Raw genomic sequence first — 22,574 nt, 5'->3', positions numbered from 1 at the left:
GGGGGGGGGGGGGGGGGGGACTCGAGGGGGTAGAGGAGAGGGAGGTGGAGAAAATTTGAAACTCAAGGGACTGTGGAACTGAGTGTTGTAAACTAAAAGTAAATAAACAAATCAATTAAAATTTTAAAATAGAAAATTTTTAGAAAATAGAAAAAAAAGAAAAGATTGGGAAGACTTCTATGAACTGATGCAAAATAAAATGAATAGACCAGAAGAACAATATATGAAATAACAGCAACTTTGTAAAGACAAAAAAAATTTGAAAAACTTAAGAACTCTAATAAATGTAATTACCAACCATAATTCCAGAGGACCAATGATGAAGATACTACCCATTTCTTGATAGATGATGGACTCAGGGTACATAATAAGAATATATTTTTTGAACATGGCCAATTCAAGGAGTTTTAGTTCATTATTTATATTTGTAGTAAAAATTTTTGTTTTTATTTCCCTAACACTTTCCTTCAGTAGAAAGAGGGAAGTAGGAAGGAGAGACAATAGATTTTTGTTTATTGAAAAAAAAATAAGGAATAAAGACTGAGAAAAGGTCATTGGATTTAGAAATAAAAAAAATCTTTAGTAACCTTGGAGAGAGCAGTTTCAGTTGAATAGTAGGGTTGGAAAGAATTATATAGCTTGACAATACACAAAGCTATTCACTATACACACAGGTACAGCCTCATTTTAACCTCATAATTTTTATTCTGATATTGTGGTCTTCCTGTCTCTCAAAGAATAAACCAAATAGAGAGTCTGCTTTTTAAAAGAAATGGTTTTGCTATTCGGGTATTATCTAAGATTTGTGTAATCCCTAACATATTATGATTTTAACTCTAAACAATCACCCTAGAGAATCTCATGAAATTTCAGATTAACCCTACTTGGATAAGAGGCTATTGCAATCATCTCTGTGACAGGTGATAAGGGACCAAACTCAGGTGGAAACTGTGTGAATGAAGAGAAGGAGATGTGAGGTTGTAAAGGTGGAAATAACAGGGTTTGGTGAATGATTATATTGGGCAATAAATATTATATGGGGGCAAGGGGAAGTGAGGCATTGAGGATAATGCTGAGGTTACTTACCTGGGAGCCTGGAAGGATGGTAGTTTCTTCATCAGAAATAGGAAAGTTTGGAAGAGGAGACAGTTTGGGGAAAAGTTCAGTTTTGAACATGCTGAATTGGAGATGTGTCCAAAGTGCTTACCTCCAACAACCTTAGGAAGTAAATAGTTTACATAGGACTATCACCATTTTACAGATAAGGAAAGCCTTGTGATAAGTAGGCATGGAGGGGATGGAAGGAGGAAGAGACTTTCCAATTACAGGTGCAGGAGCTAAGTAGCTATCCATATAGCTAACTCATCAAACCCTGGATACACATTCTAGGGTTGTCTCAAAAGTATTGGGGTGATGGCCTTTTATGGGAAGTCAGCTTCCTGCAGAGATAGAGGAGGCAACCACCTACATGGTAGGATTTGAGAGACATTAGGCTATTCCCTCAATCCCACTTATTTCCCAAATGACCTGCTAAAGATAAATGGAAATTCAATCATTACAGAGTCATTCTTCTGAGACTTAAAGTATCCATCCATTTTCAAACAGTAATAAAATGCAAATAGCCCAGTCAGTCAATCACCTTAAACTTTATCAGTTTAGCTGGGTTACTTGACAGCTCTTAGGAGAAAAGAATCTATAGTAATAGGATACAGGATTAGGAAGAGGAGGAAAGGGAAAGATATAGTTCCAGGAGCAAAAGGACCACTGATATGATGGGTGGGAGAAGCATGAAGATTTTTACCCACTTTTCATTGTTTACTGGCATAAGTAATGGGCATGGAGAAAGATACCAAGCTTACTTTTAGAAACTGCATTCCTCAGAAGGCTTTGTGCCATTTTCAGCATATACAGTTTATAAATAACCAACAGAAACCTTGGGGGAGGTGGGGCACAGGGCAGTGGAGCACAAAGGAGAACAGAAAAGGAGCAAATGACGGGTGGCCAGGAGTGGAAATAACCAGTGATTGGACTGAAAGAGAGCCAGAGACCAAGTTTAAGAGCAAATGAGGAAACAGACCCTGGATCCAAGAGAAACCCACTGAACCTGGAATGAGTAATTGGTGGATCCTTCCCCTCTGATGTTTGGGGGAGATCAAGAAGTAAATAAGGAGAAAGACTAGGGTTTCCTAGGAAACTCATGTTAGCAATGGGCAGCAGTCCTTTGGGAATGAGGGCTTTTTTCTTTTTTTTTTTTAAAGCAATTGGGGTTATTTATATTTATTATATAAATTATAATTTATATTATTTATATAATTTATTATATAAATTATAATTATATAAATTAGTATAATTGCTCAAGGTTACACAGCCAGTTATTTCTGGGTGTGGTGCTGAGTATCTGAGCCCGGATTTGATCCAGGTCATCCCGACACTGGAGCCGGTGCTCTTAATTGCTGAGCCACCTGGCCACCCCTTGAAGGCTCTTTTCTAATTCATTTATTAGTTTTTTTTTATCTAGATATGTTTTCATCAGTATAGAGAACTCTCCTTGTGGATTTGAACAGAGATTTCAGCTGAAGAAGATACTATCTGTACAAGCAGTGTTGATGTTACCTTGAAAGTTCTCTAACAGCAATATCCTTCCTTTAACTAATAAGAGACAGAGGAAGCGCTGGTGGAACTGTGACTTTGGGACTGGCCTTTTAGGGGATCTTCAGTCTCTGGGCTCTACTTCCAACCCAAGCCATAGCAAGGTTGCTTGGTCAACCTTTCAAATTTCTGCCATAAATTCATAGGATTCCTGGCCCATGAAGCCTAAGACAGCTTGGCTCCTCCCCCCATCCACCATCTCAAAAGCACAACTTTCCTAGGTTGAGAAGGTCGGCATATTCTCTCATATGCTAGGTAAGGAGGCCTTGGTTGACTTTCTGCATTAGAGTGTCTATGCTGACCATTAATGCCTTGGTTTATAGTATTTATTCTGTGGTCTGTTCACCCTGGGCACTTCTATCCAAATCTATGTGTCCCATAGATTCATGAAGCTACAGGAAGTGAGATTTATGTCATTCTCTTTATCCAGGCTTTTCAGGTGATGATGATGATAAGGATGAGGATGAGGATGAAGAGGGGGATAACTTAATCACTTTAATTCCTACAAGTCTCTTGGAAGTCATTCAATTTTTTTTTCCTTAAATACATGATGAGTTTAATTGAATGCAAGAACTATTAAGCAAATGGGGCCAAAGAGGCAGGTAAATAAATGCCTTATGACATGTCCAAAATGAAGAGAGAAGGAATGTAAATCCCATTTAAACTGCATCTTAGATATGTCCAATGCATTGGCTATTTTGTGTGTCTGCCCATACTTGTAAAAGGAGATGCCTTCTACTTGGAGATTAACCATTTGCTCTGTTTGACCATCTATCTATCCATCCATCCATCTATCTATCTATCTGCATTTTTTATTTTTTTAATAAATGGTCTCTAAGAAGAGAAATGGAAATCAAAACAACCCTAAAATTTCACACCAGCAAATTAGCAAAAGATGACAAAAAATTAGAATAGTGGAGAGTTTAAGGGAAGACAGGCACACTTGTGCATTGTTAGTGGAATTGTAAATCAGCACAACCATTTTGGAAAGCAATTTGGAATTATAACACAGTCCATACATAACATATGTCCATACATTTTAGCCAAGAGATTCCACTACTTGGTCTGTATCTCCAAGAATGGCATTAAAAAGAAAAAAGTACCTGTCTATATACAGTAAAATATTAGTAGCAGTATTTTTTGTGTTCCCTAGACATCTTAAAAATATTTCAAAAACTGTCCAAAACCTATCCCTCTTTCAACCTTCCCTGTTTCTCTCAAAGGCACCTTCATCCTCCCAGTCACCAAGGTTTGTAACCTTGACATGCTCTTCAATTCCTTACTTCCCTTCACCCAATACATCCAATCAGTTGCCCAGCTCTTGCCATTTCCACCTTCACAAGTTCTCTCTCATATAGTTGTTTCTACCCATCTACACAGTTACCCTCTTCATTCAGGCCCTCATCATCTCTCACCTACCTCAATATAACAGTCTATTCATTGGTGTCCTTGCCTCAAGCTTCTTCCCACTCTGGTCTATCCAACATACAACTGCCAAAGTGATTTTCTGTGAGCTCAGTTCCAACATGTCACTCACCTACTCAATCTTAGTGTTTCATTGCTCTAATTTCATTAGATATGTAGGATAAAATGTAAATTTCTCTGTTAAGCTTTCCAGCCTCACTGGACATTATACCCCTCTTCCGCATTCTGTAATCCAGCCAAACTAGCTAGACTTCTCTCTTTTCCTCACTCATAGTACTCTATCTCCCATCTCCAAGCCATTGCCCTGGCCATCCCACATCCCACAAGGGTATGCATTTCTTCTCTTCCCTTGGCCTCATGGGATCCCACTCTTCCCTTAAGACACATTTCTGCATGAAGCCTTTCCTTATCTCCACAACTGCTTAGTGCTCTCCCTCCTAAACTCTTGTATTTAATTTCTTTGTATATATTTATATTTTTTCACTCCCTGTATATGCTAAACATTCTTACATATGTACTTGTTGTCTCCCTTGTACGTTCCTTGGCAAGAGTGACTTTTTCATTCTCTGTAAATGTATTCGCATTGCCTGGCATATAAAAGTACTTAATACAAATTTTTTGATTCATTGATTGTTTACAATTCTTTTCTACTACAAAAAAAGTGCTATATAAATAATTTGGTATAGATGGGGCCTTTGTTATCATTGACTTCCTTGGAGTATATAGTTAACCGTGAAATCACTGGGTCAAAAAGTATGGGCATTTTAGTTCACTTTGTTTGAATAATTAGAAATTGCCTTTGAAAATCATTAGAGCAAATCACAGTTCTGCCAATAGCACATTCATGTTTCTGTCTTTATTTTGAAAACTTTACTTTTTTTCAAGTAATAAACCTGTATTTTTTTTTATCCCTCCCATCTTTCCTCCACCATTAGAAAAAAAGGGGGGGGGGGTAACATGTTTACATGTATTTGTTAGTCTTGTAACAAATATGCACAGTCAAGCAAAACAGATTTTCTTATTGGGTGTGTGCAAAAATGTATGTTTCATTCTGCATCTTGACTCCATCATCTTTCTCTAATATCTCATTCGCATTCCCGACCCCTTTTTATAAAAAGTTATATGACCTGGGAAGGCTTATATGAATTCATGCAAAGTGAAGTGAGTGGAACCAAGAGAACATTGTACCCAGTAACAGCAACATTTTAAGGATGATCAACTATGAAAGACTTAGCTATTCTGATCAACACAATGATCCAAGACTTCCAGTTTCAATGATGAAAAATGCTATCTATTGGGGCAGCTAAGTGGCGCAGTGAATAAAGCACCAGCCCTGGAGTTAGGAGGACCCGAGTTCAAATGTGGCCTCAGCCACACTTACTAATGTATGACCTTGGGCAAGTCACTTAACCTCAATTGCCCTGCCTTCCCCCCTCCAAAAAGACAAAAAAAAAATGCTATCCACCTCTAAAGAGAAAACTAACAAACTCTGAATGCAGATTGAAGCATGCTTTTTAAACTTTATTTTTCTTGGGGTTTTTTGTCTGTGTTTTCTTTTGCAACGTGGCTTCACCTGTATCATCAATATCATATTGCTTGCCTTCTCAAGGAGAGGGAAGGGAGAGAATTTGGAACTCAAGATTTTTAAAAATAAATGTTAAGGGGAGGCTAGGTGGCACAGTGAATACAGCACTGGCCCTGGAGTCAGGAGGACCTGAGTTCCAGCCTCAGATACTTGACACACTTACTAGCCTTGTGACTTTGGGCAAGTCACTTAACTCCAATTGCCCTCTTTAAAAAAAAGCAAAATAAATTAATAAAATAAAAATCAATGTTAAAATTATTTTACAGGTAATTGGGAAATATTTAATGAAATAAATAAAAATATATTGAAAAAATATATGCTGTTTTTCCTGAGACCCTCTAACATCTACTATTTTCATCCTGTTTCATCTTTAGCTATTATGAGGTTTGAAATCTCAAGGTTGTTTTGATTTGTATTTCTCTTATTATTGGTGATTTGAGCAACCATTCATGTGATTGTTCTTTTGAAGGTTATTTGTTCATATCCTTTGACCACAGAAGTAGGTGATTAAACCTGAGAGGAACCTGGTATGTCAACCTGACTACTCTAGATAAAATTACTCAATGCACTTTTGATTAGCTGTCTCCTTGCATATTAGTTTTGAATTTACTTTTTTCTCTTACAAATAAACCCAGTTAACTATTCTCAAAAAGCTATAAAACTGCTTATTCTTTGGCCCAGCAATACCACTTCTAGGTCTAGATCCCAAAGAGATCACAAAAATGAGAAAAGGACCCACATGTACAAAAAATATTTACAGCAGTTCTTTTTGTGGTGGCAAAGAATTGGAAATTGAAGGGATATGCATTAATTGGAGGATGACTGAACAAGTTGTGGTATATGAATGTAATGAATGAAATACCATTATGTTATAAAAAAAATGAGGAGCAGGCATATTTCAGAAAAACCTAGAAAGACTTATATGAACTGATGCTGAGTGAAATGAACAGAACCAGGAGAACATTATACACAGTAACAGACACATTGTGCAAGGACTGTCTTTGATAGACTTAGTTCTCAACAATGCAAGGACAACTCCAAAAGACACATGATGAAAAATGCTATCCACAACCAGAGAAAGAACTTTGGAGTCTGAATGCATTATTGAAGCATACTATTTGCTCTCTTCTTCTTTTGTTGTTTTGCTTTGTTTCTTCTTATTCATGGTTTTCCCCATTAGTTCTAATTTTTCTTTACATCATGACTAATGTGAAAATATGCTTAATATGAATGTATAAGTGGAGCATGCTGTCTTGGAGAGGAGGGAGGAGGAGGGGGAGAAAATTGAAAACTCAAAATCTTATGAAAGTGAATGTTGAAAACTAAAAATAAATAATTGTAAAAATAAATAAATAAACCCAGTTTAAAAAATAGCACACCAAGTATTGAAAGTGTGTGGCAGAGATGTGCATGTAAGGAGAGGATTAGATTTCTAAGTCACAGAATCTCAGTGGTGAATGATGTCTCAGAAACTATCTAGTCCAACTCATAACTCACCAGTTCAGCCCCCTACAGCATTCTCAACAAGTGGGCATCAATACTTTGCTTGAAGACCTCATTTGAAGGGGAACCCATTGCTAACCATTGCCAGTCCAGTCTACTTCTGAACAGCTCTAATTTCTAGGAAGTTCTTCTGTAAATCATGTTTAAATCTGCCTTTGCCTCTTCCACCCATTATTCCTAGTTCTAATAATAATAGCTAACATTTACATAGTACCTACTATGTGCCAGACACTGTGTTAAGTGCTTTCCAAATATTATCTCATTTGATCCTCACAACAACCCTGAAAGGTAGGTGCTGTTATTATCCCCATTTTACAGATGAAGAAACAGAAGCAAACACAGGTTAAGTGATTTGCCCAAGGTCACCAAGTGTCTGAGGTCAGATTTGAATTTATGTCTTCCTGGCTTCAAGTCCACCACCGACCTGCCTATTTCTCCTAATTCTGCCCTCTGGGCTCCAGAAGAACAAGGATAATACCTTTTCCACATGAGAGACCTCCAGATACTTAAAGACAGCTAATGCATATCATCTAAATTTTCCATTCCCATGCTACACACCTAGTACACAGTACCTAGTACCTACTACACAGGCCTAGTTCCTGCCATGTAACTTTACATGGTATGCTCTCCATACCCTTTACCATCCTGGTTGGCTTCCTCTGGATGTCTTCCAACCTGTCAACTGCTTCCTTAAAATGTGGCTCCCAGAATTGAATGAAATGCTCCAGATATGTTCTGACCAGGGCAAGGTACAGAGGGACTAGCTTTGCCTGTGGAATGAACATTATGCCTCTCTTAATGATGCCTAGGATTTAACTAACTTTTTTAGTTTTCATGTCAACCAAACCATTTGGTTTCCATTTATGCTAATGAATGAATTCCAGTCCACTAAAATTCACAGATCTCATTCACTTGAACTACTGTCCAACTATTCCTCCCACTTAAGTTGCTTAAAAAAAACACCTAAGTGTCAGACTTTATATTTATATTTGATTTTATTTAATTAGATTTGCCCACTCTCCTACCTTTTGAAATCTTTCTGGATCCTAACCCTGTCAAATACGATCCAATATGATAACTGATTGGCACCAGCATTGATTGTCATCAGCATCTCTGATAATTCCACATTGAAGTCTTCATTGAAGTCATTGATAAAAACATGAAAAAGCACAGGACCAAAGAGAAATCCCTGGGGCAGTCCACTGAAGACTTCTATGCATGCTAAGACTACTTCATTAATGACTTCTCTCTGGGTCAGTCACTTAACCATTTCTGAATCTACTTAACTGTACCCTGTTCTACCTCACAAACTTCCATCTTATCCATAAAGATAGCATAACAGACTTTGTCTCTCATAAATTGGTCTCTATAAATTAACACTGGAAAAGAGATTAATTGACAGGGATTGGAAATAGAATATGTTCCTAGGAAAAAGAAAACCGTGATGGAATAGTCAACCAGTGGTACAGTGGATAGAGTGTTGGACACAAAGACATGAAAACCTGAGTCTGAATACTGTCTCAAACACTAACTAGCTGTGTGAATCTGGAAAAGTCATTTAACTTCTCAGTCTTAGTGTCTTCATCTGTAAAATGGGGCTACTAATAGCATCTACCACACAGGGTTGCTGTGAAGATTAAGTAAAATGACTTATGTAAAGCACTTGGTAAACTTTCAATTGTTGTGTGGGTTCTAGCTATTATTAATTAAGGCATATATAAAGAGGATGGACCTAAAGATAAACTCTATGTACACTTTCAGGAGATTGGTCTTATGACAACTCAGCTCCTCTGAACTGGTCCCAGTTTCTGGGTGGGGGAGGGAATTCTTTTGTACAGTAGATACGAAGCTAGAAATGACATTAGCAGGTTTCACTTCGGTGACTACCCCACAAGTCATTGCTCAGTCTCTGTGAGGACATTAGCAAAAGCATTCCTAGGTGGCAGTGGTTTGAGGTTCAAGACAGGTGAACAGAAGCATCAAAGTTTTGAGCTTCAGGTAACTTAAAACGAAGGTTCTTAGCCTGGGGGCTTTGAATTTGTTTCTTTAATATTTTGATAACTGCATTCTAACATAACTGATTTCCTTAGCAATTCTATTTATTTCATATTATGCATTTAAAAACATAATTGTACAAACCAACTTTAACAGACTGCTGAGGGGGAACCTCAAGTTCACAAAGAAGGTTAAAGCATCGATCTTGGTGTTTTAGATGTTTGGAGGTCATTAGGAAGAAAACAATGCCTAGGACTGGGTTTTCCCACTTAGGATAGATTTTATTTTCATATGGTTATTGTTCAGTTGTTTCAGTCATGTCTAACTTTTCATGATCACATTCAGGGTTTTCTTGGCAAAGATACTGGAGTGGTTTGCCATTTCCTTTTCCAACTCATTTTACAGATGAGGAAACTGAGACAAACAGGGTTAAGTGACTTGCCCAGGGTCACACAACTATTACGTGTCTGAGGCCAGATTTAAACTCAGAAAGATGAGTCTTCCTGCCTCCAGGTCAAGCAATTTATCCACTATGCCACCTACCACCCATTTTTATTTAGGCAGAGGCTAAGCCCAGCTCCCCCACAAAGGACCATGACTACCACACTTCAACCCCTAGCCTATACCTGCTCTCAGAAAATAGTCCCAAATCAACTTGTCAAATGCTCCTATAAGGGGCAAGTAGGTGGCACAGTGAATAGAGCACTGGCCCTGGAGTCAAAAGGACCTGAGTTCAAATCCAGCCTCAGACACTTAATACTTACTAGCTGTCACTTAATAGCTAATTACTTAAGCCATCACTTACTAGTCACTTAACCCCAATTGCCCTGCCTTCCCCCCTCCAAAAAAACCCCCAAAAATTAAAACAAATGTTCCTATAAAATTAAAAAGAAAAAGCAAACAGTAGCATCAAACAACCCTGAATTAATAACAAGAGTTGCATGTGTAGAGTACTTGACAAACATAAACATACTTGCTCTTCAGGACCACACTGTAAGGTAGGCAGGGAAGTTGCTATAACTCTCATTTTACAGAGGAGGAAAGTGAGGGACAAATATGTAAAACAGCCTGCTCACTGTCATATAGACTAATAAGTAGAGAACTCAGGCTCTCTAATTCCAAATCTAGTGGTCTTTCCACTATACTGCATTATTACTAAGTAGTTGTATTCATATGGGCAGCTAGGTGGTGCAATGGATAGACAGCCAGCCTTAGAGTCAGGAAGATCTGAGTTCAAATTCAGCCTCACAAACTGATAGCTGTGTGACTCTGGACAAGTCACTTAACCCTGTTTGTCTCAGTTTCATCATCTATAAAATGATTTGGAAAAGGAAATGGCAAACATCTCCAGTATTCTTGCCAAGAAAATCCCAAATGAGGTCACAAAGAATCAGACACGATTGAATCAACTAAACAACAGAAGTTGTATTCGATCCCATAAGGAAGATAATGCTAGCCAAATAGAAAGTGGCAAAGGAGCCAGAGGTCGTAGCATCATAGAGTCATAGATTAGACCCCCAGAAGTCATCCAGTCCAATCCCCTTATTTTAGAGATGAAGAAACCAATGAGATTGACTTGACCATGGTTGTAGAATAATGACAGAAATGGAGGGACCACCTCCTGCCAGGGCCTGCCTATAGCAAAGCTAGCTTATCTTTGGGGTTTTTCAGCTCCCTTGTCTCTATTCCTGATCATATCTTCCTCAGGTTTCTATGCCAAACCCAGTTCTTTGAAGAGTATTAAATAATCTATGCAATGAATTCTGAAAACATCTTAAAGCAAGAATTCTGAGCCTTTTTTTTTTTTTACCGTGATCCCTTTGGGCAATCTGGCAAAACCTATAGACCCTTACTTAGAATAATGATTTTAAATTCAAAAAACAAATACATAGAATTACAAAGGAAACCATTAATATTGAAGATCAGTTATCAAAATATCTAAAAACTAAGTTCCCTAGATCTTAGGCTTATAACCCCTCCTTTCCTTAAAGTATCAACTTTCCCAGGACATGAATTTCTACAGCAGCCTCTACCACACTAAAAGGAATGAATCTCTAATCCTGGATGAATTTCAGACTCCAGGAAGAAGTACATGTGAGGAAGGGGTAGAGAGGAAGGGAGTGATGGGGGGACAGGTAGACCTAGCCAACACATCTCAAATCATACCAATAAGTGTCCATCCACTTGGCTTATTCAAAAGCCCTGCTTCCTACTCCTTGACCATCATTTACTTCATTCTTAAATTGGTGTGTGTGTGTGTGTGTGTGTGTGTGTGTGTGTGTGTCCCCATTACACAGAACAGTGTCTGGCATGTGGTTGTTGTTGATGACAATGATACTGTTCATCCTTCATTTTCAAAGAGAATCAATAACATAACAGGATTATATCTTGACTTATGCATGTGGTAGGTGCTTAATAAATATGTGTTAATTTCAAATTGAATTAAAATCTCAATATAACTGGGTTGCCTGTCCCAGAGATGCTGAAGGGTATGTAGACCTTACAAGCTTATCCCATGAGTTCATGGCATATGTGAACTAATGGTCTCTTTTCCTCCTCCTCCCTATCAATCATTCCAGGGAAAACAGTTGTTTTCCTAGGCTAAGAGACACCAGCCCTTATTCTCTCATGAGCTCCATAAGAAGGACTAGGTTGACCTTCTGCAGGGTGTAGGGACTTCTTGCTTCAGTAAATCCCACAACTCTTTAAGAGCAGATTTGATGATTTTGTAAGCAGCTTCTTCCTGAGTCAGCCGTGAGCCTCAGGGCCCCTTGGTAGGAAACTGGAGATCCTGTGCCAACCCAGGCCTCTCTATCACATTCAAGCCAGAGCCAAACCCCTAATCACTTCTGGTCCGCAGGGCACTTCTCCCTGGTTCAGACAGAAAGGGAACAGGCCTCAGACAGTCCAGTCTCTGTGGTCATTTCAGTTCCCTTCAAGGTTGCCTGACCACTGTTTTGAAGTGAAGCAATGCCATGAGGTATCTGAATAGACTTGAAGTCCCTCCTGGTGATTCTAGAAAACAGTGGTCAGAATCAAAACAGGGAATCTGATCCTGCCAGTTTAGACCATATCTGTCAATCAGGGCCTCTAGATAGTAAAAACAGCCCATATTCCCAAGCTCAGTCTTAGATGTAGGCAGAGAAAGCAAGGGAAGGTGGTAACATGAAGGCAGGGGCCTGGGAGTCTTCTCTCTTCTTAAGACCTTCAAGGCCAAAGCAAAGCCTTATCAAGCTACTTCTGCTGAGAATTAGAACAAATTCCACATGCCTCTTAGGGACTGCTCACCTACTAAAGCTGCCCAAGAGAGACAGTGCCTCCCAGCAGAGAAACTGAGCACTTGCAGCCTCCGAGGATGGGGATGGGTGGGGAAACCCCTACAGACAGTGGACAGTAGGTGCCTTTCTGCATCCGTTAAATGCCCAGGGCCCAGCCCCTGCCCACACCACACAGCAGTGATAGATAGTTTGTGAAACACCCAGAGCTTGCGGTTGACCAAAATTCTGAAATAATTCCATTGAGACCGGAATTCATGCAATGTTCTGTATCCTGATGTGGTAAAGAACTGAGCCCTAGGCCTGGGGGGGGCCAAGGAGGCTGCTGAGGGCAGAGAGCATTGTGAGCCTGCTGCCAACCCTTTATGCAGGGGCTCCGGAAGGCCCAGCTGACATGAGCGGAACTTTGATAAGCGCCACCCTGACCAGGAGGCCAGTGCCTGGGAGATTAATGTGCAACCTCTTACCCTCCCCAACCCTCATCCCCTGACAAGAGGTAACAGGAGAGAGACTACATCTGGGAAAAAGGAAAGTCTGAAGACACCTCAGTTAGAGATACCCTGAGGTGGGGCTCCTGGGGAACAAGAAACAGATTCTTCATGCTCTGACCCTGTTGACTCTCTACCCAACCATCCACACTGACTCCCAGTTCACAACGTCCCAGAATAGAAGTTAGAGAAGAGGGGGTCAGAAAATGAGATGATGGGATTTGCCATGGTGAAGACCACTCCAAGCAGCTCAGACAACCTTTAGCTCTGCTTCTGAGGTGGGCAGCGTCAAGCTTTAAACAGGCCCACTCCATACCTTCCAGTAAAATCCTGCAGGGCCAAGGACCCTCAGGAATAGGCAAGTTGGTAAGTTATGACTTGAGGGTGATTAAGAAGTCACTCCATTCCTTAGTTCACCTCCATTTAAGGTAAAGATTGAAGAGCAGGGAAAACTTACTTGAAACTTACTCAGAACTTTTGAACAAAAATAAGTTTTCATTGCTATGTCAGCCCTGGAATTCACTTCCTAGGCCTTGCAACTTAATCAAGAACAATGAAAAGGAAGCTCTGACCCTCTACAAGTAGTCTCCCTTATTTCTAAGGGTTTAAAATGTCTTTGCTAAGCACTGTTCTCTTCCTTTGTAATCACACTCTTTTTTTCCCATCCAGAGACTGGATACTGGATTTGATAAGAGCTGGGATTAAAGGATCCTGGGTCTAGAGCTAGTGGAGACCTCAGAGATCCAAGACAATGTTTTTCACCTGTTAGTTAGTTAGTTATTAGCAAAATTTTTTTGCTATTCAGGAAACTTTTTCCTATCGTGAAGCCATCCTTCTTATAACTTAAAAAATGAGGGAAGAAATCACTATAAATAGAAAGACATCTCCATCTTCACTCTCTCCTTCTCTGTGTGTCCCACCCTTCCCACCTCCAGTTTTCTCCTCTATGACTCCCAGTCCCTACCTCCTGAGCTATGGACAACCTTGGGAGGGGGGGAGGGAGGGAAGTTGTCTGGAAGAGAGGGTTTATCCATTTTACAGATTCATGAACATAGTTTGAGTTGAGGAACATTTATCTAGTTCATCCTCCTGCCGTATGGTAGGTCTACCACTATACCATATAATTCACTCCTTAGTCCATTCATTCACCAAGCATATATTGAACACCTACTGTATACCTAACAATAAATCCAACTAGATGTTATTGGAGGATAAATGAGAAGTTTGAGACACAATCTTCACCCTCAAGAAACGTACATTAAAGATGAGTAGGTAAGATTGATGTCCAAGAAACCACTAGGGAAGGGAGAAAGTTGATTAAAATAAAGTACTAGATTGTGCAATATAGGTAAGAAAGGAAATATGTTTTAGATCACCACTTCTTAAACTGGGGGTCATGACCCCCCATCATGACCCAGTTTAAGAAGCCCTGTTCTAGAGGAAAGGACACCGGAGTAGAAATGAGGAGACATTCTGGTTCTGGTCCCACTACTAACTAGCTTATGACCTTGGGCCAGTCACTTTATCTCCCTGGACCTCTGTTTCATCATCTGTAAAACAAAGAGATTTGACTAAAGGGTTTCCAAGGGCCCTTCTGCCTCTACTAGTCTATGATTCTATGACTATGGTTATTCAGCATTTTAGGAAGGAATAAGAAATAGAGTTTAATAGGGATCAAATTGAGGAAAGTTTCAAAGAGAAGATGGGACTTGAACTTGACATTGACTTCAATGAGTAGAATCTGGCTAAACAGAAAGGATGGAGGAGGGCATTTTAGGTAAGGGAAACAGTATAAGCAAAGGTTTCTTTTTTTTTTTCAGTTGTTTTTCAATTGCATATGACTCTTCATGACCCTATTTGAGGTTTTCTTGACAGAAATACTGCAGTGGTTTGCCATTTCCTTCGCCAGCTCATTTTATAGATGAGGAAACTGAGGCAAACAGGGTGAAATGACTTGCCCAGGGTCACACAGCTACTAAGATTTGAACTCGGGAAGATGAGTCTTCCTAACTCCAGGTCTGGGGCTTTATCCACTGTGCTACCTACCTTTCCCACAAGCAAAAGTTCAGGAGTGGAAATCAAAGTATATGGAATGTATGGGGGACAATGAAGAGAACAGACATACCGGAAGGTGCACATTGAGAGTATGTGGATATCACATACATGGAGGTGTCTATTCTTGAATATGTCAGATGGATTTCCACAAAAGAAACTCTCCCTAAGTCAGCATCTCATTCCAATACTTAATAATTCTCACCATGCCCAAATCAGAATAACCCAAGGACAGTGAGGAGTGAATTTACATAATTAGTTATTTAATCTGTGTAACTGTCTATTTCTCCAGGAAAACAGAAGCTCCTTGAGGTCAGGGACTGTTTATTTTGTTTTGGCTCTGTACATCCTTGTAGAGCATCTCTGATTCTTACTTAGTAATTCTTACTTAGGGTAAAGCACTCAAGCTCTCTGAAAATAGGAGTAATATTTTTAGCACCTACCTCATAGCGTGGTTCTAAGGTTCTGAGATAATCAATGTAAAATTCTTTGCAAATAATCATATTTTAAAACTTTGTTTTTATTTATCTGGGTACATTTTGTATTCCTCTCCTTTCTCCTCCCTGCCCCATCCAGGAAAATATAAACTCCTGGAAGGTAATAATTGTTTCTCTTTTGTTTTTTTAGCCCATTCCTAGAAGAAAGCCTGTAACATAGTAGGCATATCGAAGCGTGATTATTGAAATGTACATTCAGTTAGTTGAAAGAGGGGGGATTTCATCTTCCATTTCTCCCACTGACTGCTGTCAGTTGTTAGGGGAAGTGGATGCTAATAATTTAAGGACACGAAAGCTCAGTTGCTTTGCCTATCTCTGGATACCTCGTTCTGGTGACTGACTCAAAACAGTGTCTTGCACACAGCAGGAGCCCAATAATAATTTGTTAGATTGTTACAGATGAATATTTCCTGCTGACCTTTCTATGCTATTCATTCTGCAACACACTTTAGCCTGCTGCTCTGCATGGTGGTGTTATTTAATTAATTTCCTTTCATTTTTTCCCCACATATATGTCTTACCTTCCCAACTAGACTACAGATTCCTTAAGAATGGGGACAATGTATTACAGCATATGTGTATACACACATACATATGTGTGTGTTCCCTATCCCTATAGCACAATGCCACACAATTAATATGTAATTGATATTTTATGTTCAATAAGTGGTAACCTAATGCTTCCATATTACTTTGTTTATAATGTATTGCTTCTGGGATAGAGTCTGTATCCCATGTCATAGTAATACCTAAGGTTTCATATAAATACCCTACAAAAACATTGGGCTCCCTCCTGAGTTCCTTTTGGTTGAATTTGTCCTTCCAATGGTGTCAGACTCAAATAGAAACTGATCTCTGTTGGGCACATATTGACTTAGAAAACCATAAGTTAACATTATCTGTGTTGTACTGTATTTTTGTTTATTAAACATTTTCCAATTGCATTTTAATTTTATTTAAACCAAGGATTTTTGGAGCCATAGCTTAAGGGGGGAGTAAGGTTTATAACTCTGCTTTAGACCAGCAACCAACCTCAACCAAACTCCCCAGTTACCCCCAACTGTATCTCTTCTCCAACCATGCTCCTTTCTACCCCACCCCTAACTCCTTGGTGGACTGAAATTATTTAAGACAAGATGCACAACTCAGATGGAATTTCTCCTGTTGTCTCTCCTCAGTCCAATTTATGTCTGCCTTCTCAGACTCTGTAGGTGCTTAGTAAATGTTTGTTGATTGGTGTTGCTTCTAACTCAGAAAAACCAGAAATGGGCAGAGTGGCTTAGGGCTAAGAATTGGAGAGTGGGATGTCTTGACTTTACTACTAATTCATTATATGACTTAGAGCAAATCCTTCATGCCTTAACACCTTTGAAAGAGCGAGAGTGATTCTCCTGATGCCTCTGATGAAGGTAACAGTAGCAAGACAGGGGGTTTGGGGCGTTTCCGACTGCTGTTGACCTGGCTGGCTTAGGAGAGGTTCTAGTAAACATTGTTTCGTCCAAGGCAGCAATCAATCCTCTGCCACAAAGCAACTTCTTTTCAATTTTAATCCATCCCAGACTCTGCATTTTATAAGGTTAGAGGGCCATCTAGTGGCCACAAGGGCACAGAACCTGCTGTGTCCACCTGGTAAAACCAAGGTTGTGTGCAGTTTCTAGCTCCTAATACCCCAGCCTTCTCATTGATATTTTGATCTTTGTCCTCAAGAGTAAAGGCATTCCAGGGGCATATATCAGAAAAGACAGAGAATGAAGTTTCTTCAAGGACAAAGCTTCTCCAATTATCCCATCTCCCTTTACATAAGGCTCACACTGTTATGAAGAAGGGTTGTATAAAACTGTCCTAAAGATGGTAAGGTCCCAGAAATATCTAGATAATGGTGTAGAGAAAAGAACACTGGTTTCAGTCCCTCTCTGTCCTCCCATTGCCACGGGTGGAAACACTCCAAAGCTCCTAGCAGAGGGCTATGAATACAGACAACATTCAGTGTGACCTGGATGGATGATCAGTCCCGACCAAATCCATTTTATGCCTCTGCTCATTCATTCACTCGTTCGTTCGTTCATTCATTCATTCATTCATTCATTCATTCATTCAACTGTTACTGTGGTTGTTGCACACTAGTAGGGTTCTCAAGCCTTGCAATAAATAATGTGGGGAATGCAAACAGCAAGATCTTTGCCTTAAAGATATTTATAGTTTAGTTTGAAAGACAAAACACACAAGTTTGAAAGACAAAACACACAAGACAATAGCAAGCAGGGACCTGAAATCCTGGAGTGGTCTAAAGGAGGCTTCCTCAAGAAAGCAAGGCTTAATCTGAGTTTTGAAGGAGCTAGGATCTGGATTGACTAAGAGGCAAAAATTCATTCCAGAGAAAATAGGGCATCATGAACAACAGCTATAAACAACCTGTGTACAGTAATTATAGGTCAGCTAGGTAGCACAGTAGTTAGAGTGCTAGTACTGGAGTCAGGAAGACTCTGCCTGAGTTCAATTTGGCCTCCAATGCTTACTAGCTGTGCAACCCTGGACAAGTCACTGAACCCAGTTTGCCTCAGTTTCCTCAGCTGTAAAATGAGCTGGAAAAGGAAATGGCACAACCACTCCAGTATCTCCGCCAAGAAAACCCCACATTGGATACAACAGAGCAATAACAGTCATCATAGGACTTGGGGAGGGAGGGAAGTGGTAGTGAAATTATTGGGAAAGCTTTGAATACAAGACTATAGTGTTTAGAACTGATCCAATATGTGTTTAGGGAGCAGCATCAAGAAAACTATATTTTTTGGAGAATATTCTAGACATAGTGTGGAGAATGAATGGGAAAGAATGATACTAGCTAAGAATGTGTTACTGTAATCTATGTACATCAGAGTGAGAGCTGGGATGGTAGTGATAGGAAGAGAGATTTTTAAAAAACAATAATTTTAAATATTTCTGAAGAAAAAGTAACAGGACTTTATAACTGAAAGATTATAGGGAACAAAGAAGAGGAGATTTTAAAATGACTTAAGTTTGGGAGTCTGCTGTGACTAAAATATTATTGAGGGCAATAGACAAGTTAGAAAGGTTAGTCTTTGGAAATGAAGGTGATGGAATTTCATTTTCTCTAGGCTATAGTGACTTTTGTCTTCACACACACACGTATACACACATACAAACTCGATCCTTCAGTGGAAGGCAGCAACATTGATACTAGGAAGCCACATGCTGGGGCCACACGGGACCTTTGCTTACAATGAAGAATTCCCTCAACGGCAGATTCTTCAAAGTCTTAGGAGCTTGTCACTGAGTTGAGCTACCTACTACTGCTACTGTTTCTGTGGTGGGTGCCTAGTCTCTCCAGGAACCACCACCTCGCCTACGAAGTCTCCCACTCAATCAGGAAATATTGCCATTGGAGACAACAGTGATGCCCAAAGCCTGGAACCACACAAGCTTACCTAGGCCTCCACGATGGCCTAAGTCCAAAATGGCGCCCAGACCATGCTGAGAGGCTGAGTCAGGAAGGGGGTACTCCAAGGGCACTAAAAAATAGACCCAAGGAGGTAGTGGGGGCATTCTGGCTCCTCAACTAGAGGCTTCACACAGCTTCTCTGTCACCAAACCCCAGAGCCCTCTTCCCTTAGCCATGGGGAGCTTCCTGTCTCAGCCATCGGCCCCCCAACCGCTGGCAGCACTAGGTTTCCGGCAGGGTTTCGGCCCAGGGCCCCCTGCACTATCAGCTCCGCACCAGATGCCCCGCCAGGATACTGTGGTAAAACTGTGACGGGCACACTCGGAAATTTGGGGTTTTCTCTCATGTCAGCCTCAAAGACAAATTAGAGGGGGTAAAGTGACTCTGTAGCACTTCTTGTTATTTAATTTTGTTTTTCCCTTGATTGGGGGGTGGGAGGGTTAAAGGATTACTTGCATGCCCTTCCCCCACCCCCTGTTCAGGCCTGGTCCATAGGGTCAGAATCATGGGGTCAGGCTCCCCAATGATCTGGCCATGGAGGAAATCATGACTTGTTATATCACCCCCTAGTGGCAAGTCAAAGTACATGGTACCCTCCAGGTACTCGCTAAATTCCATCCCTAGGATATTTCAGGGGGTAAAACCAGCAGACTCAGTCCTCCACAAAAGACGTGTGTGTGTGTGTGTGTGTGTGTGTGTGTGTGTGTGTGTGAGAGAGAGAGAGAGAGAGAGAGAGAGAGAGAGAGAGACAGAGAGAGAGAGAGAGACAGAGACAGAGAGACAGAGAGAGAGAGAGAGAGAGAGAGAGAGAGAGAGACAGAGACAGAGAGAGAGAGAGAGAGAGAGAGAGACAGAGAGAGAGAGAGAGAGAGAGAGAGAGAGAGAGAGAGAGAGAGAGAGAATGGATTTCATTAGGTCTGGGGATGGCACACTGCTAAGCCAGGAAGGGGCAAGGAGATAAAAGCAAATTCCACCCCCCTATATGTTGGAACTCTGCAACCACAAAACAGAACTTCATTTATTGTCTAAGTCAAAATCTAATCCTCCAGAGTTTCCAGGAGACCCATTCTAGCCCACCAATGATCCCTCCCTCCTCAATCAGACACTTCTCATCATTCAAATTACAGTGTTTCTCAAACCTGAAATGCCACCCAACTTCATCAGCAGACCAGCTTGAATGTTCCCAATGTGTGTTAACTCATGAGTCTTCTCTCAACCCAAAGTTATATCCCTTGGAGGGGGATGAAAAAAGACTTCTCTCTCTTCAGGTCTGAGCATGGGTTTTTTCAGGCACTGCTCAGGACAGACTCTAGATCCCAAAGGTCCTAGGCAGATTTGGGGACGTGGTAGGGAACTGCTAGGGGCTTGGTGGATTAAAAACCTTCCCTAAAAAAGGAGTCATTTGGAAAGTTAAACTTTATATTTCAGGTCTGATTCCAGGGGGCATTGCTCATCAATAAAGAGTCCAGAAATCTCAGATTTTTACTCTAATAGAGGAAAAAATGATATCCAGTCTAAGCCCAGGTAAGAATAATAAAATTTCAGAGCTAGAGGGCACCTTAAAAGTCTAGGCTAGCTCCCTCTTAATTGGTTTGGGCAAAAGGTGGTCTGTGGGTCACTTTCAATCAAATTCAAAAAATGACTGAGTCCCTACCACGTGCAAAACCCCAGGCTCCACAAGGAGCATGGTCCTGTCTACCCTGAGCGGAGGATGGGGGCACTTGCAAAGAAGACTGCAGGTTAGGCCTGGGGCGGGGCCGGGTTGGGGAAAAAGGGGCTAAGGCAGGGCACCCACCCCTGGTCCTGGGGAGACCCCGCCCATTCCGGGCAGCGCAAGACGCAGCGGGTCCTCTCGGGGTACTGCATGCACTCTAACTGCCCAGATGCCCCTGGATGACATCCCCAGCCCGGAGGGGCAGAGGAGACCGCTAGGTGCGCACGGACGCAGCGCGCAGAGAGCACGGAGCGGAGCCTCCCACCTGGACCAGAGAACCGGGAAGGATGAGGCAGTCACCCACCGGTAAGCCGGACGGCGCATGCGTCCTGTCTCCGGGGCAGCAGAGGCCCTCGGAGCCTGCGCAGTCGGCCCCGTCACCCGCAGTACACTGCTAGGTGCTCCCGGTTCCAGGGTCCAGGCGGGTGCTTCGAGGTCTTCTGCTCTCCACCTTTGCGCAGCCGCAGACCTGCGGGGTGTGCCAGGAGCTAAGGGACCAAGGCCAAGGCCGTGGAAGAATGCAGCTTTGGAAAGCCACCGAATGAATGCGGAGCCCTGGAAGCGGGTGGAAGAGCTCCAGCCCTGCCTCCCAAGGAGGAGGAGACTTTGACATTACGGGGGGCTTGGGGTGGGGGGCGGGGGCATCCCAACTAGACTTTTTCCTTATGTATCGGACTAATAAAGAATAAAGACAGTGGAGTGTAGCGCTGGAGGTGGCGGTGTGTAGCTGACAATCAAACAGACATTGAGAACCAGCTCCTGGGGAATCACAGACACAAAGAAACGATCCCGAAGGGACATCTACTAGGTCATGAGTATGTGCACAAATTAGTCTAAAATTATTAAAAACACTGGGTTGGCAATTAGCGGAGCGGGTTTTGTTGTGGTTTGTTCAATGACTTGCAGATGAATTGGATTTAAGTGAGGCCAGGCCAAGCCGAGTCACCGGCCTCATTCTCTCCTCCGACCATCGGTGGTCGGAGGCCAGTGGAAAGACATAGTTCAGGACGGCTGCCGATGGCCCTGGAAGCAGTGGGAGACCTGGGCATTTTTAAGCTGAGGTCTATTTGTCTGAGGAGGTAACGCCTGTTCAGTAAATTAAAGGCTAGCTAAGAATTGTGGCAAAGGACGGCTTACCCGTCGCAGTGAACAGAGCACGGCCCTGGAGTAAGAAGGACCTGAGTTCAAATTCGGCCTCAGACACTTTACACACTTACTAGCCTGTGACCTTGGGCAAGTCACTTAACCCCAATTGCCCTGCCTTCCCCCCTCAAAAAAAAGAATTGAGGCAAAATATGGCCTGGTCTGCCTTCGTAAAAGAATCATTCTGGGAGGGGAAGAGCCTCAGTTTTGGGCCAGTACAGAAAGCATTCATAGAAGACAGCTGTTCCTTGGCTGCAGCAGCAGCACCAGCAAAGCCTATGGTAATATATCTTCCCTAATGTCATTTCCATTAGTAACACTCTCATATCTGACAATGTGCCATCTGACAGTGCCAAGGGCTGTGGGAATGAGAACTTTCTTTTCTGGGTCTTCAGTTAAGTCAACAAACATCTTCTGTAGGAGGTGTCTTTTACTGAGACTTGAAGGAAGCCAGGAGGCAGAGATGAGGAGGGAGACATTCTAAGTATGAGGGACAACCAAAGGAAAATGGAACGTCAAGTCCAGGAACACCTAGGCGGTGTCATTGGACTGAACATTACATAAGGGAGAGGGAGAGGCCTAAGAAAATTGGAAAGAGAGGAAGGAGCAAAGTTGAGAGTTTCAAGAGCCTGAGAATCTTAATAGGGCAATAGGGAGCACTGGAGTTGACTGAATTCGGGAGAGTGAAATGCTTTAGGAAGTTCAAACTGGCAGGTGAACAGAGGCTGTGCTGGAGTAGGAGAGGCTCACCAGAAGACGATAGGTCAGACGAGACGATGTAAGGGCCT

The sequence above is a fragment of the Petaurus breviceps genome, unplaced genomic scaffold (genome assembly GCF_028583685.1).
Source record: "Petaurus breviceps papuanus isolate PSGF00001 unplaced genomic scaffold, PetGlider_PUasm1.0 174, whole genome shotgun sequence".
In the NCBI taxonomy this organism is placed as follows: Eukaryota; Metazoa; Chordata; class Mammalia; order Diprotodontia; family Petauridae; genus Petaurus; species Petaurus breviceps.
Note: the sequence above shows the minus strand (reverse complement) of the source record.